The sequence below is a fragment of the Phocoena phocoena genome, chromosome 2, assembly GCF_963924675.1.
Source record: "Phocoena phocoena chromosome 2, mPhoPho1.1, whole genome shotgun sequence".
In the NCBI taxonomy this organism is placed as follows: Eukaryota; Metazoa; Chordata; class Mammalia; order Artiodactyla; family Phocoenidae; genus Phocoena; species Phocoena phocoena.
In genome coordinates this window covers 66389135-66406523 of record NC_089220.1, presented here as the reverse complement: position 1 = coordinate 66406523, position 17389 = coordinate 66389135, and the positions used below count along the sequence as shown (strand labels likewise).

At 37.0% G+C, this 17389-nt stretch overlaps 1 protein-coding gene and 1 pseudogene across 1 annotated transcript in view; both read left to right on the top strand.

Moving 5' to 3' along the window:
• NUBPL (NUBP iron-sulfur cluster assembly factor, mitochondrial) overlaps positions 1-17389 on the top strand; it is a 259985-nt gene that overhangs the window by 198705 nt on the left and 43891 nt on the right. The window lies entirely within an intron of this gene.
• On the top strand, positions 4452-11840 carry LOC136143267 (HIG1 domain family member 1A, mitochondrial pseudogene; annotated as a pseudogene).

Sequence of the window (17389 nt, the reverse complement as noted above, 5' to 3'; positions counted from 1 at the left end):
GGAGCGGCAGACGAAGCTTTGCTTAGTTGTTTGCTGCTCACTTCCTGCTGTGTGGCCTGGTTCCTAACAGGCTGCAGACTGGTACCAGTCCACTGCCTGGGGCTTTGGGACCCCTACTGTAGAGCATCCAAGGATAATTAAATTACAAGTCTTTCCTCTAGCATCTGTCACTCCCCTTCGCTCCACATTTATGCCATTACCACCTGAACCATCTCTCGCATTACTGCCTGAACCATCCCCCTCCCATCCGTGGAAAAATTGTCTTCCACAAAACCAGTCCCTGGTGCCAAAAAGGTTGGGGACTGCTGCCCTAGACAAGCGTTCCATACCTTTTTTCTATTCTTGGACCTTTTTTTGAGTATTTGTTATATAAATGGATTCCGTCCATGAAAATGTATTTGTACCTACAGAAACACTATTTTTATATATGATTTCAGAAGGTTCGCAGTCCTCCAGTTAAAAGTCCCATTCCTAAACCCTTGTATACTATTGGTGGGAATGTAAATTGGTACAGCCGCTGGGGAAAACATTATGGAGGTTTCTCAAAAAACTAAAAGTAGAACTACCATATTGCCCAGCAATTCCACTTCTGAATATATATATATATATATATATATATATCTGAAAGAAACAAAAACACTAATTCGAAAAGATACATGCCACCCCAATGTTCATAGCAGCATTATTTACAAAAGCCAAGATATGTAAGCAGCCCAAATGCCTATTATTAGATGAATGGATAAAGAAGATGTACACACACACACACACACACACACACACACACACAATGGAATACTACTCAACTGTAAAAAAGAATGAAAATTTGCTATTCACAACAACATGGATGGATTTGGAGGGTATTATGCTAAGTGAAGTAAGTCAGACAGAGAAAGACAAATACTGTATGATGTCACTTTTATGTGGAATCCAAAAAAATACAACTAGTGAATATAACAAAAAAGAAACAGACTCGCAGATACAAAGAGCAAACTAGTGGTTACTAGTGGGGGCAGTATAGGGGTAGGGGATTTAGAGGTACATACTATTAGATGTAAAATAAGCTACAAGGATATTATATTTTATAATACTTCTAAATGGAACATAACATTTAAAAAATATGAGTCACTATATTGTATGCCTGTAACATATATAATATTGTACATCAACTATACTCTAAAAAAAACGTCCCAGCCCTAGGAGATAGAGCAAGGGGAAGGGCAGGGAGAGGGAGTGGCAGGTAAGAAAAAAAAACATGGATAGCTACAATGTGGAGTATGAGAAGTGCTGTATGAGAGATGTAAACCCCATGGTATGGAGGATCAAAGGAAGAAGAGATCATGAGTTTGAAGAGAATTGTAAAACACATCATGGAGATGAACCTAAAGAATAAATAAGATTCATTGTAGCACATTGAAGATAGCACCACACCTAGTTTGCTTTGTCTTTTCTTGGGAAAGAAATCTGAAAATCTAAAAATGAAACTTCTAGTGTTCTATAATTCTGTTATGGAAACTTAACATATATGTCACTTGCCAACTCTGCTTCATTAAAAAAAACCAATAGGGCCAGGTACTAAAGATGCTTTTGAAAATACATAAACTTAGCTATATCTGGACTATGACAGTAAAATTGTTGTTTATCAGTATTTTCTAAATTTTCTATAATGAACGTGTATATTTTTATAATTTAAAAAGTAGATACCACCCATTCTTGTTTTTTTTTAAAATTGAAGTATAGTTGATTTACAATGTTGTGTTAATTTCTGCTGTACAGCAGTTATTCAGTTATACATATACATACATTCTATTTCACATTCTTTTCCATTATGGTTTATCACAGGATATTGAATATAATTCCCTGTGCTGTACAGTAGGACCTTGTTGTTTAATGTTTCTATATGTAGTAGTTTGCATCTACTAACCACAAACTCCCACTCCATCCCTCCCCCTCCCCCCTCCCCCCTTGGCAACCACATGTCTGTGAGTCTGTTTTTGTTTTGTAAGTATGTCCATTTGTGTCGTATGTAGATTCCACATATAAGTGATATCATATGGTATTTGTATTTGTCTTTCTCTTTCTGACTTCACTTAGTATGATAATCTCTAGGTCCATCCATGCGCTGCAAATGGTATTATTTCATTCTTTTTTATGGCTGAGTAATATTCCATTGTATATATGTACATCACATCTTCTTTATCCATTCATCTGTCAATAGATATTTAGGTTGTTTCCATGTCCTGTCTATTGTAAATAGTGATATTGTGAACATAGGGGTGCATGGTTCTTTGAATTATAGTTCTGTCTGGATATATGCCCAAGAGTAGGATTGCTCGATCATACAGCAACTCTGTTTTTAGTTTTTGAGGAGCCTCCATACTGTTTTCCACAGTGGCGGCACCAACTTACATTCCCACCAACAGTGTAGGAGGGTTCCCTTTTCTCCACACCCTCTCCACCATTTGTTATTTGTAGACTTTTTAATGGTGGCCATTCTGATCAGTGTGAGGTGGTATCTCATTATAGTTTTGATTTACATTTCTCTAATAATTAGCGATGTTGAACATCTTTTCATGTGCCTGTTGGCCATCTGTATGTCTTTGGAGAAATGTCTATTTAGGTCTTTTGCCCATTTTTTGATTGGGATGTTTGTTTCTTTTGTTTTTGAGTTGTGTGAGCTGTTTGTATATTGTGGAAATTAAGCCCTGTTGGCCATATCAGTTGCAAATATTTTCTCCCAATCCATAGGTTGTCTTTTCATTTTGTTTATGGTTTCCTTTGCTGAGAAAGCATGCATTCTTTAAAGACAATAAATTTCTGTGTAAATTGGTACCATGATGATTGGCTGTTATTAATAAACTGCCATTTAATGACAGTCTTCCATATATTTGTTTTTTATTTAATGATCACAGGTGTTATATTATCCCTACTTTCTTAAATCTTTGAAGGGTTAAGTAACTTTCCCAAGACCACACAGTTACAGTGGGTCATAACTGAGGTTCATATCAGTTCTGATTGAGTTTAAAGCTCATGCTCTTAACCTCTACATCAAGCTGCCCTAATACAAAACCCAACAATATTTGACTCATTGGTTTTCTATGTTTAGTTCCGGTCCATTCAACCCATTTAGGTTGTAATTACTCTAATCTAGGCAATCTCTGATAAAAATAAATTTATCAATGAATATGCCTAAACCTGTGCACGGTACATGGTGAGTATCCAACCGATGGTCTAGATTGGTGTCTCCTATATTCACGGTTTTTGCTTGTTTGTTTTGGACTCCTAAGAGATTGCTTTGGGCCCCTTTATACATCCTGGGAAGGTTGGAGGCAGTCTAGAAGCAGTCTCCTTTGGGCTTTAGGAGGAGAGCCCCAAATGATTCTTGGGAAGACCAATATTGTCTTTGGGCTGACCATACTGGTCTTGGGCATTTGGCTGGTTTCCAGGCACACTAGCTCTCAGTATAGCATTGTAGGTATCAGTGTTAATACAGTCATACTATGGCTTATTATGTCAATGTTAAAATTAATGGCAATGAGAAGACTAGATTTTCTACAGTCAATATGTCTTAATTTTATAATTAGAAAAAAATAGCAAACAAAGAAAGTATCCTACCAAAAGAATTTGGCGGGGACAGATGCATATGATGATTGTGTCTTTGTATATGTGTGTTTGCTAAAGGCTTAGTTCCTGAGGTTTGGTTTTATTCAGGCCAATGTCATTTCACAACTAATATATCTAAGTATATACCAGAATTAAGCCAGCTCCCAAGATTTGGATGGAAGGGCACCAACCAAAGGGTTACTGGCCTGGCTTGAACCATGGCTTTCATCAATTTATATAATCTGGAGCAGACTGTCAGAATCATGTCTGCCTTTCTAGACCTAATTGAATTATCTTTTCTCTACTTATGAACCTAATCTTCCTTTCCTCTTATCATTGACTTTAGATCTCTTTTAAGATATGCTGTGTTCTACTTTTTCTTATGTCCCATATCCCACAAACCACATAAGCTTCTTAGACTCCCATTTGAGGCCCCCTGTGATTTGACTTCCCTTCCTTTCCCACTAAACTCCTTCATATACCATGGGATCACTCCCCCAAAAACCTTATATACTCACTGCCCCCTCTTTCCTTCCTTTACTTTCCAAAATCTCTAACTTAGCATACATTTGACCCTCACTTAAAATGTCTTTCCTCCCCAGTCAGTGGGTACCCCAATCCTGCATACCCTTTATTCTAAATGCCTACTACTTAGCATTTTCCCCAAACCCGCATTTAGGAAACATTTCTCCCTCTTTGGAATGAATTCACATAGCATTTTATTTGGACCGTTCCTATAGCACTTCTTATGTTCTCTGTTCAAAACTTGCGTAACTGTGTTATCTTCTCTACCAGACTGTTACACCCTGGAGGGCTAAGGCTCTGTTTCATTCATCTTTGTGTTTCTCACAATGCTAAACTCAGTGCCTTCCTGTGACTACTCAGGAAATGTTGATCAATGGATGAGTGTTTTATCTGTGTTGGTATTACCTTCCCAACTAGGTGGTAAGCTGCTTGAATGCAATAATTTTTTCCTATTTATCACAGTATTTCTTAGAGTACCTTGGACAATGGCTTATGCAATTAATATTGATTGAATAAATGACAAAGCTAGTTGACTAATTGTCACTGTTTATGTGAACAGATCTGCGCCCCCTTATCTTTCTTACCATCCTGCTAACTCCTGTGATCTCTCCCACCCCAACTGCTTTTACCTAGGAGCTTTTTTTCTATGTGTAAGTTAAAGAAAGCATTTATTTTAAAAAGCATACATTTTATTTCACTCTTCCTTTGAGAGAAAAATATTTTCATTTTAGGGATTTCTTTATGCTGTCTTTTTTCTTGTACTATGTATAACATCCTTGTGGTTAGTTGATACCTTTTAGTATTAACTTTTTTTGGTGTCTGTGATAATAGTCTGCATGTGGGCAGTTGTTATTTGGTTACATGCAGGCTCTGTATTAAATTACTGGTGAGAATCACTAGCATTGCTCCATTGTAAGATAATAAATTCCTTTATTTACTTGCAGGGATATTTAGCAAGGTGTTAAGTACCTCTCTCTTTATCCTTACCTGTGGAATACCTGCCTACCCCATAGACTTATAAGTATCAAATGAGATAATGAATATAAAAGCTCCATCTAAATGTATGGTATTTTTTAGAAACTACTTGAACACTTTAAAAGAGGTTTTCAGACAAAGATGTCACAAAGAAAGAAAACTACAGGCAAATATCACTGATGAACATAGATGCAAAAATACTAGCAAACAGAATCCAACAGCACATTAAAAGGATCATATACCATGATCAAGTGGGGTTTATTCCAGGAATGCAAGGATTCTTCAATATACCCAAATCAATCAACGTGATACACCATATTAACAAATTGAAGGAGAAAAACCATATGATCATCTCAATAGATGCAGAGAAAGCTTTTGACAAAATTCAACACCCATTTATGATAAAAACCCTGCAGAAAGTAGGCATAGAGGGAACTTCCTCAACATAATAAAGGCCATATATGACAAACCCACAGCCAACAGTGTCCTCAATGGTGAAAAACTGAAACCATTTCCACTAAGATCAGGAACAAGACAAGGTTGCCCACTCTCACCACTCTTATTCAACATAGTTTTGGAAGTTTTAGCCACAGCAATCAGAGATGAAAAAGAAATAAAATGAATCCAAATTGGAAAAGAAGAAGTCAAGCTCTCACTGTTTGCAGATGACATGATACTATACATAGAGAATCCTAAAGATGCTACCAGAAAACTACTAGAGCTAATCAATGAATTTGGTAAAGTAGCAGGATACAAATTTAATGCACAGAAATCTCTGGCATTCCTATAATATACATTAATGATGAAAAATCTGAAAGAGAAATTAAGGAGACACTCCCATTTACCATTGCAACAAAAAGAATAAAATATCTAGAAATAAACCTACCTAAGGAGACAAAAGACCTGTATGCAGAAAACTATAAGACACTGATGAAAGAAATTAAAGGTGATACAAATAGATGGAGAGATATACCATGTTCTTGGATTGGAAGAATCAACATTGTGAAAATGACTCTACTCCCCAAAGCAATCTACAGATTCAATGCAATCCCTATCAAACTACCACTGTCATTTTTCACAGAACTGGAACAAAAAATTTCACAGTTTGTATGGAAACACAAAAGACCCTGAATAGCCAAAGCAATCTTGAGAACAAAAAATTGAGCTGGGGGAATCAGGCTCCCGGACTTCAGACTATACTACAAAGCTACAGTAATCAAGACAGTATGGTACTGGCACTAAAACAGTAATGTAGATCAATGGAACAGGATAGAAAGCCCAGAGATAAACCCATGCACATATGGTCACCTTATCTTTGATAAAGGAGGCAAGAATATACAATGGAGAAAAGACAACCTCTTCAATAAATGGTGCTGGGAAAACTGGACAGCTACATGTAAAAGAATGAGATTAGAACACTCCCTAACACCATACACAAAAATAAACTCAAAATGGATTAGACCTAGGGCTTCCCTGGTGGCGCAGTGGTTGAGAGTCCACCTGCCGATGGAGGGGACGCGGGTTCGTGCGCCAGTCCAGGAAGATCCCACATGCCGCGAAGCAGCTGGGCCCATGAGCCATGGCCGCTGAGCCTGCGCGTCCGGAGCCTGTGCTTTGCAGGAGCCTGTGCTTCGCAGTGGGAGAGGCCACAACAGTGAGAGGCCTGCGTACCGGAAAAAAAAAAAAAAGGATTAGACCTAAATGTAAGGCCAGAAACTATCAAACTCTTAGAGGAAAATATAGGCAGAACTCTCTATGACATAAATGACAGGAAGATCCTTTTTGACCCACCTCCTAGAGAAATGGAAATAAAAACAAAAATAAACAAATGGGACCTAATGAAACTTAAAAGCTTTTGCACAGCAAAGGAAACCATAAATAAGACCAAAAGACAACCCTCAGAATGGGAGAAAATATTTGCAAATGAAGCAACTGACAAAGGATTAATCTTCAAAATTTACAAGCAGCTCATGCAGCTCAATAACAAAAAAACAAACAACCCAATCCAAAAATGGGCAGAAGACCTAAATAGACACTTCTCCACAGAAAATATACAGATTGCCAAAAAACGCATGAAAGAATGCTCAGCATCATTAATCATTAGAGAAATGTAAATCAAAACTACAATGAGATATCATATCACACTGGTCAGAATGGCCATCATCAAAAAATCTAGAAACAGGGCTTCCCTGGTGGCGCAGTGGTTGAGAGTCTGCCTGCCGATGCAGGGGACACGGGTTCGTGCCCCGGTCCGGGAAGATCCCACATGCCGCGGAGTGGGTGGGCCCGTGATCCATGGCCACTGAGCCTGCGCGTCCTGAGCCTGTGCTCCGCAACAGGAGAGGCCACAACAGTGAGAGGCCCGCGTACCGCAGGAAAAAAAAAAAAATCCAGAAAGAATTAATGCTGGAGAGGGTGTGGAGAAAAGGGAACACTCTTGCACTGTTGGTGGGAATGTAAATTGATACAGCCACTATGGAGAACAGTATGGAGGTTCCTTAAAAAACTACAAATAGAACTACCATATGACCCAGCAATTCCACTACTGGGCATATACCCTAAGCAAACCATAATTCAAAAAGAGTCACGTACCAATATGTTCATTGCAGCTCTGTTTACAATAGCCAGGACATGGAAGCAACCTAAGTGTCCATCGACAGATGAATGGATAAAGAAGATGTGGCACATATATACAATGGAATATTACTCAGCCATAAAAAGCAACGAAATTGAGTTATTTGTATTGAGGTGGATGGACCTAGAGTCTGTCATACAGAGTGAAGTAAGTCAGAAAGAAAAAGACAAATACCGTATGCTAACACATATATATGGAATTTAAGAAGAAAAAAAAATGTCATGAAGAACCTAACGTTAAGAAGGGAATAAAGACACAGACTTACTAGAGATTGGACTTGAGGATATGGGGAGGGAGAAGGGTAAGCTGTGACAAAGTGAGAGAGTGGCATGGACATGTATACACTACCAAACATAAAATAGATAGCTAGTGGGAAGCAGCCGCATAGCACAGGGAGATCAGCTCGGTGGTTTGTGACCACCTAGAGGGGTGTGATGGGGAGGGTGGGAGGGAGGGAGACGCAGGTGGGAAGAGATATGGGAACATGTATACATATAACTGATTCACTTTGTTATAAAGCAGAAACTAACACACCGTTGTAAAGCAACTGTACTCCAATAAAGATGTTAAAAAATATAAGTAAAAGGTTTTTTTGGGGGAGGGGGCGGATAGTGAAATGTGAATTACAAAGCGCCTTTATATGAACTTTGCATTTCTCCAAGCCATGTTGAGAATGAAATTGTTTTATACTTGTAAAGAGACATCCTTTTGCAAAATTCATGGAGGCAGACCTGTACAAGCAAAAAGACCTTCTTTCTGAATGCTAATTAGCAACTCTGTATGTGTTCGATTTTGTTCCATGGGATAGATGACAAGCTTATTATAAGAATAAACTTTAACGAAAGAAATATCATCCTCTTATTTGTGTTAAAATCGTGTAGCAACAATAGTGATAAATGTGTTGACAGTAGTATTAGTGGCTAATGATTTAAATTTGAGCTTATGTGGACTGAATCATTACATACTGCAAGTGCCTTGTATTTGTAGTAATTGCTAGAGGGAAAGGAGACAGAATAGTGTGTGGCAAATAACCGGTTACAGTCTTTGGATTTACTCTTGTCTTGTTGAACCTGCCAAGGGGAAAAGCCAGAGTTATCAGTGCTGGTTTTGTTTTGTTATTTTTCTTACTTTTTTTTTTTTTGTAATACAGTTTGCTGAGTTTTTGCTTGTTGTTTGTTTCACTTGTAAATTAGTTGGTGCCATATATTGAACTGGGTAGATTCCATTGTTGACTTCCAAGTTTTTGTTTTTTTGTTTTTTAATGAATAGTGATGAACTCTTGGGAATTATTGAACACTTAACTGCTCATCCATAATGGAAGAGGATTAATATTTCTTTGAGGAACATTATAAGTTCCTTGAAATTTTTGAAAATATATGCACTATGCTAGTATTTGAATTCTAATAAATGTTGCCTAAAATATTTTTCTTCCTTCCTTTGCTTCAACTAAGATCCTCTGTATGACTATCTGAAGACTATCTTAATTTGACTTTAACTCTTGGAATTAAGAGTTTATGCCTCTTATGAAATCTATGAAGCATATTTTTGTTTTTTGAGAGACTGGAGAGTTTTAGTAATTTATTCATATTAAGGTGCTATATTAGTCAGGGTCCTGGCTGGAAAGAGATAACACATCTTTAAAGGAATTAACAGAGTGGGTTTAATGAAGGGACTAGTTACCGAGGTGTGGGCAGCATTAAGGAAACAAACAAGAGATGGTGAGGTACCCAGAGACTAGTGACAGTAGGAATTTTTACTGTCTCTCTGCCTGAAGGGGCAGAGAGTGAACTGTGTCGGTGGGACCTGGCGACTGCTGAAGCCATGGAGGAGGGGCTGCCTGTTGGGATTTGTGGCCACAGAGGAACAGAGCCAAGGGCAGAACTCCTGCAAGGCAGGGAGGGAGCAGTTGTGTGTGGTACTAATAGTACTAGAGCCTCTTTCTCGCCCCACAGCCTCCTATCGCGCTGATACCTCCTACTGGCAGATCCTAATTGAAAGCCAGAGGGTAAGGAAACTCAGGTGATACAGTCCACAGAGGTCAGCTACCTGGGCACTGATCAGGGCAGAGAATGAAGCAGAGCTTGAGGAAGGTGGAGAGGAAGTGGAGCACAGCAAGTGGAAAATAACCAGAAGGTTTTTTTTCTTCATGATCATCATTATAACTGTGAATTAGTGACTTGCAATACATGAAATACAAAGCAAAGGTTCCTGCCCTCTAAAAGTTTGAAGCTAATACAGATATCAGTAGTACACTCAAATTAGTGAAAATCCATGCTATCAGAAAGCAAAATTTTACTGTCATCAAATTAATGAATAGAATATTTATATTGGAGATAAACTCTGATATAAGTATATTTTGTTGCAGTGGGGAGTAATGGATAGAAGAGTTTATTCTGATAGGGTAGAGTTATGAAAAAAGTTCTCCTTCACTTCATTAAGTAGAGATTGATGCAGGAATAAAACTTTTGGAAATGGTTCTTATAGGAGAAGGGACAAAGACTGAACACTCGCAAGGGGAGCAACATGGTCCCACCTTGGTCCTCTCTCTTATTCTTCCAGGGGAGGGCAGAGAAAACAGCCAAGTAGTCCTAGTGTGGGGCCTGTCTTGATTTCTTTTCTATAGGGAGGGAGAAGCTACTGTATATGGAAGAGTAGTCAGACAATATGCTAAATATCCATGGGCTCAGGAGAAGCTGCACCACCAGACTGGCATTACATTATGAAAATGAGGCGATGCACTTTCTTCTTGTCTGGGCTCTACAGAGAGAAGGAAAGCCAGAGGCTTTTCTGCCTCTCATTCACTTAAATGAGATGGGGTGGGAATTTTAAATTAAGCCACCTTAATATTTCAGTCATCGTTTAAAGTGAAAGGCATTTATTGCTTGTGAAAGGCATTGGGCCTTTTGCCACATTAACTGAACTCCTATTCACTCATGATAGATTCTTGAGAAAAAGCTGTACAAATCCACACTAGTATTTTCCCCACCAACAGCAGTTTGGCCTCAATTATCTCTTTTACAGTAATACTCTTTGACTGCCAATTTGGACAGTAGTTTTTATAACATGAAAGCCTATTGGGGTTTGGAGAATCAGAAACTTACTGTTGCCATCGTTAAATAAGTAAATGACCATGGGCCATATTTGGCTACTTTGGATTTTTGTGCTGTTTTTCCCCTACATTTTATAATTTATAATTACCTCAAATTGTAAAGCTTGAAACATGCTTGTACCTAATAGGTGGTAGACTTAGGTCATAGCTTTTCCTGGTATTCAGAGATAGTAAATCTTCATTATGTTTTCAGTTTGTAGTGTGAAACTTTAAAGGAGACAGTCAATTTTGGACTTCTTCCAGATGTCTTTCCGTGCAAATGTTGGACAGGATTATAATTAATGGATATTTGGCAAAGAATCGCATGATGTGGAAGAGAATTATTGTTTCAGCCATCAAATTATAAAAATTCTTTCCAAAATAAAATTGTTTTGTTGTTAGACAAATTGTAGCCAAGGGTTAAAGACTAGGAATTGTATTCCAATGTTTTAGCCTTTTTTAATACAATTTTATTTATTTCTTTTTATACAGCAGGTTCTTATTAGTTATCCATTTTATACCTATTAGTGGCCAATGTTTTATCTTTAAGGACACTCCTGGTACTCAGTCTGAAACTTCAGTCCTTGTTAGATTGGGAATCAAATTATAAAGCAAATACTGATATAATGCCATTGGTTAATGAACAACAATGTTTCCAATCTAAATTTAAGAAGCAGGGCTCGAGAAGCCGGTAGGAGCCTGCGACGTTGTGCCGTTGTCTGAAGATTCTTCAATCACTGTGTCAAGTGACACAGATGTTTCTCTTTCTTCATATGATGAAGATCAGGGATCTAAACTTATCCGAAAAGCTAGAGAGGCACCATTTGTCCCCATTGGAATGGCAGGTTTTGCAGCAGTCGTTGCATATGGATTATATAAATGAGCAGGGGCAATACTAAAATGTCTGTTCACCTGATCCACATGCGCGTGGCAGCCCAAGGCTTTGTTGTGGGAGCAATGACTCTTGGTATGGGCTATTCCATGTATCAAGAATTCTGGGCAAAACCTAAACCTTAGAAGACGAGATGCTGTCTTGGTCTTGGTGGTGTTTGCTTTAGTTAGACATCTCATATTGAGGTTATATGTTTATGTTGACAATAAATTCTGTGGGTTGGACAATAACGTGGTAATTTGAATATCGGCTTCCTTTCTGGCAGGCTTGATTTGCCTAGTGACTAGTTCACTAGCTAGGTCGTTCAGGGGAGTCAGATTAGCACAAAAACATGTCACTTTTAAATGCACTTGGTAGTGGTACAGTGTCCGCCTTCTTAAACTCTTCTGATAAAATTAGTTGTAAAGAGGACAACATGCCAAACCTGAAAATGCTCCCAGTTGCTGCAGAATATCATATGCTTTTGATGTAATGTAGGAATCCTATTTACCCCAGTTAATTTAACTCTTTCTGACTGCCTTGTGGACTGAGTACTGTTTTTAAGGTCTGGTTGGCTCTTGAAGAACCCTTTCAGAACAGTGCATGGAATACAACATGATAAACCTCCCAGCAACTATGTGTGTATTTTTAAACCAAACCTAAAGAGCTGGTAACAGCTGCTTTGAAGTAGTATCTGTTTCAGAATCATATTTGTAAACATGAGAATAACTTAACTGTAGATCCCCATTTAGCTGTTTTGTAGTTGCAGAATTATAGTTTGCTGCTGTTATATTAGAATAATTTTTAAATGGCATTTTGAAATAGAAGTGTGTATTTTAAGTGCTAATGCAAAGGTAAATGAAAAATACTTTTTAAATATGTGCAGTCTGTTTATCTTCTCTGAAAGAATCATAAATGTTAAACTAAATAAATTGCCTGTAATGGAAGTGAAAAAAAAAAGAAGCAGGGCTCTTGTATTTGGGTCAACACATATTATAGGTAGAAGTTATAGTATGTTAGTTAAGAGTTCAAAGAAATAGCCCGAGAATTAACAACTTTTGAACTATGACATGGAAAGACTGAGGATTTTAAAAACTCCCAAATGATTCTTACATAGTCAGCTTTCAGAATCACTTTGTCTAGACCAGCTTATCTGATGTTTGAATTCCTTGATTATCTAGGCTGTGTTTGGATGGGATGCTTCTGATATAGTTCATTCAGTTTTGTCGTTGAAGAATTTCTAGGCATTTTCTTCATAATATGTCTGACAGCTAAAATTCCTTAATATCTTAAAGTTCAATGAATAGTTAATGGCGAACGGGTAGTCAGATTCATATTAGAAACTACTTTGAAATCTATTAAACATTTATATGTTGAAAAAGTGCAAGTCCCACAGTCTATCATTTAAATTTTTTTGCACTTTGTCATAGATGTTAGAAATTTGATCAGAGTTTGATGTGTAGCTCTGAAGAATGTCTTCATGTCTTAAGTGTGACAGTATTTGGAAATGGAGCAAAGCTTTTCCATGTAAAGTCTCAGCCTTTATTTCCTGAAAGACACCTGGCTAAATAAAGTTAAGGTAATCAGGGTATAGCAGTTCTCATCTCTGGAGTTCATGGAGAAAGAATATGTATAAAAAGGGATGTGTTTCATTATTAAACAGACAGCCTTTGTGGTAGCTCACTGTGAGCATGGGCAGGCTGTGCTTTATGTGTATCTAAGAGAATTTGAAATACAAAATATTACATCTAAGAGCCCAACATGAACAGACGCTCACAGAAGAGCAAAAGAGTTCTCTGAGTTGCAGAGAAATATGTGTACAACAAGTAGGCTCCCCTAGGTGTTTACTGATCAACATAATGATGGATTCAAGACTGGAGGGAAGCCAGGATTTTATCTTAACTTTACTGGAAATATCAGAAGTGGGGGGAGGATGAGAATGAAAGAGAGAGAGAGCAAAGTGTGAGCATAAGAGAACTGTTTTGTTCCACCCCAAGCTCTTTAGAATTTAGAATTTAGGAGCTTCACCTGTCCCTAGTGGTTCACAGTGAATGTAGTCTGGATCCCCTGGTGAATTCTTTGTTAGCATCATTAAGGTGAGGTGATTGGAAGCCTGTTGACTCCATTATTGAAGAGCCAGTCTTTATCCCTAAACAGCAGATACGCATCCAGATTCCTTTGACAAACCTGAATTCTTAATTAAGTTCCAAAGTGCAAGTGCTCTCTCTCACCAATGACTTTGAAATACTGTGCTTTCCACTAATTATTGTGTTTTATAGTTCTTTTTGGCAGCAATTGACATAATTTCCTGTAACAAAATTCATTTCTAAAGTGAGCAAAATGATTGATCTTTAAATTAATAAAGCATATCCCCTTTGTGACTGTAGTCAATTCTCTCTCTTTTCTGCAGGAATGGAGCATAGTGTCCAAAACAGTGACTCATGAAAGAATTACTTATATTCCCTGTTGAAACACAGTCTGTGGGTACATTTGATGTGACTTTACCTTTTAAATTATGTTTTACTTAATCTGATACTAATATTAGTGGGCATTCCTTGATATTAAAGCAAATAATGTTTATAATTCAGGAGGTTTGGGAGTTGTAGAGGAGAATGACAGGGGAGAGCTAAAAAATACCAATCTCCTTTATAGTCAGTAAACAATTGCGTTTATGTTAAGCTAGCAGAAAATGATTATTTTCTTTTGCTGCAAGTATCTTTAAATAAATCAAGGAGCATCAGTAGCAGTAAATATTAGAGCACTGTGAACATTAAGAATAGCAGTTGATTACTTCTTTTAAGTCTTAGTTGACTTTACACTGACATGCTCAAGGGCTGTATAGAATTACTCTTCCAGGTATAATTATGGGCAGCTTCTGTTGTACATTTTTATTAGGTTCCAGCACTGAAGTTCTCAATCAAGCCTGGGAGTTAGATACAATTTATGCCATGGAGACTTAGAATGGCATAATTGAGTAATTCCACACTGGTATAATTATGATCAGCCTAACATCTGGAATAATCAGTTTTAAATGCTTAACTACTCTGAACTCTGACCCAAATCCAGATATGCAGTTTTTTCCTCTCAATACTCAAGAGAATTGGCAATTAAGACAATACTCAAAATAATTATTTTTTAGGATGTTTACATATTTACCAGAATCCAATAGACACCTGACCTCTTACAGTAAATCTCAGCCGAGATTTAAAAAGCCCTTACACAGATTACAACTTGGAAAATAACATTTAAACAATATTTTAACATATTAAGCAATATTTAATTATTTGGACTTAGACATTTACCCTAGACAATGGATAGAAAATTCTCCATGGGATTCTTGAGATGGGTGTTTTATGATACTGTGTTTTTACCCCCAGAAAATAATTCCACTTATTGCAAACTAAACATTCTCTTTGTTGCTATTAGCATTCCTTATGGTCAGTAGAGGGAGCACAAGTTTTCTAACAAACCATCACAAACTGAAGTGACATATCAGTGATGGTATAAAGGGGAAAATCTAGGCTAGTTCATATTGGTTCATGTTCCAGGGTCCCTGAGAAAAATTAAAATTTATTAAGTAGAAGGCAAGAACTATAGAGATAAACTGTAATATCAGATAGGGAGACCATGTTTTAAGTTGAGATATATAAACAAGAAAAAAAATTGACATAATTCCTTTAATATTTAAAAATATGTGTTGTGATGCACAGATTGGCTAATGATTAATTTTACTGGAGGTTTTGTTTGTCTTTTGTTTGCTTTATTTCTTTATAAATTCCAGAGGTCACTTTAGGGGTGTGTGAAATGGTTACTTGTATGATGTACTAAAATTTGGTATAGCAAAAGAGGTGTGATTTATGCATGAGCCAGTTATGTTTTTGTATTTTTTAACAAGGGCTAGAAATTTTTTTCTCAGAAGAGCATTCTAAAGACTGACTGCGTTGTGATTAAGGACTTAGTCATTAGCTAAGGACATATATTTCAGGAAAAAAAAACTTACAAAAGTCTTTTATAATGTGGCTGGTAGTTCCAATGGAATATTTACATGTTTTGTGAGCATTTGATGGGACATGGAAGATGATTGTTGTCCTTGTCAAAAAGTTACTATGATATATGAGTGGTGTTATTTAGATCACAAAGAAACTCAGGTGGCATAGATGCTTATTTGTGATACTGTGTTAGGGTTAAGTACAGAGGAAACCAAGTCACTTTAATCCCTCTCTCTGGGGTCTTATAGCTATAAAAATAATGTCACCAAGCATTTCAGTAACAGTTTTACATTCTTCTTTAAAAGTGAGACAGCTCTTTAAAATTAAATAGGACCAATGGAAATAGGGTCATTTTATAGAGGAGTTAATTGAGATGTATTGAGATTTAGTGAGCTATTCAAGATTGTGTAGTACATTAGGATAGTCAACAAAACCAGAATCCAGAGCTTTTGACTCCTGGTTCAAGGAGTTACGAACTAAGAGTTCATACAGTTGTAGTCTAGAATGATCTGAAAATATAGGAAAATTATTTAAACCCTGATCCTTTGTTAAGTGCCTGTTTTGTGCACAGCATTGTGTTATTACTTTTGTTTGATAAAAAATTGAGAAAAATCATAACCATCCATGAAACTATATTGTGCAATGGTAATACAAATAGTGGACAAAGGGTGTTTCAAACAAAAAATGTTTATATTATATGAAAGCTAAAGGTACTTTTTAGGGCTAATGCAATAGAAAACTCCCTGCATACTAGTATATAGTTATGAGAGAATTTGGAGGAAATAGCCAAGGAGGTTTTGCTTCCATGTGAAGAGAATGGCTCTAAGACTGAAGGGCCATAATTTTTGGAGGAGGTAGTCTTTCACACTTGCTTAAATAGGATTACTGAGGCAGTCAGGTTGAACAGGGGTGGTTTTGGAAACTATAGTTAAGAGGGAATGCTAAATCATATAATCAGAGAGCTAGCTTGAGGACTGTCTGTCCTTGCATTAATTTTACAGCTAAGGAAACTGAGACCTGAGTGATTCTGAGTTATTTGCCCAATGTTAGTCACACAGGTGGATGGGGGCAGAACTGGAATTAGTTCCCCTCCAAATGCCTGGATATGATAACAGAATCTAGAAGGAGGCAATTTATGGAGATACATTGGTTGTAAAGAGTAGAGTTGAGTACACTTTTGCAGAGAGGTTATTTCCATCAATCTTTAAAAGAGGGAAAAGAGAAATGTTAATTCATTTTTGGATTTTTCGGAAGAATAAATCAAAATAGAAGAATGTAGTGATCCATGGAACAAACTGAAAAGTAGGATGAGCTGCTTGATGGCAAATATGAAAATGACCTTGCTAGCAACTTCTAAGACATTTGTGTTAATAACAATATTAAATATAACAAAAATGGTGTTACCAACACAGCTGCCATTTATTGAATGTTTACCCTGTGGCATCATGTCAAGTATCTTATGTACATTAGTTCATTAAATTATTGCACCCTGTGACCTGAGTATTACTATGCCATTTTGTAGATGAAGGAACTGAATCTCAAAGAGATTATTACCCTAGTCACACCAGTAATCAGCTATGGAATAAAAATTTGAATAGTGATTCTGTTTGAATTCCAAAGCTAGTGTTTCTGAAACTTGACTAATGAATAGAGCCTCTTTCTAAAGGAAAATAATCTGCCCCATGCCCCAAATAGACTTATCTTTA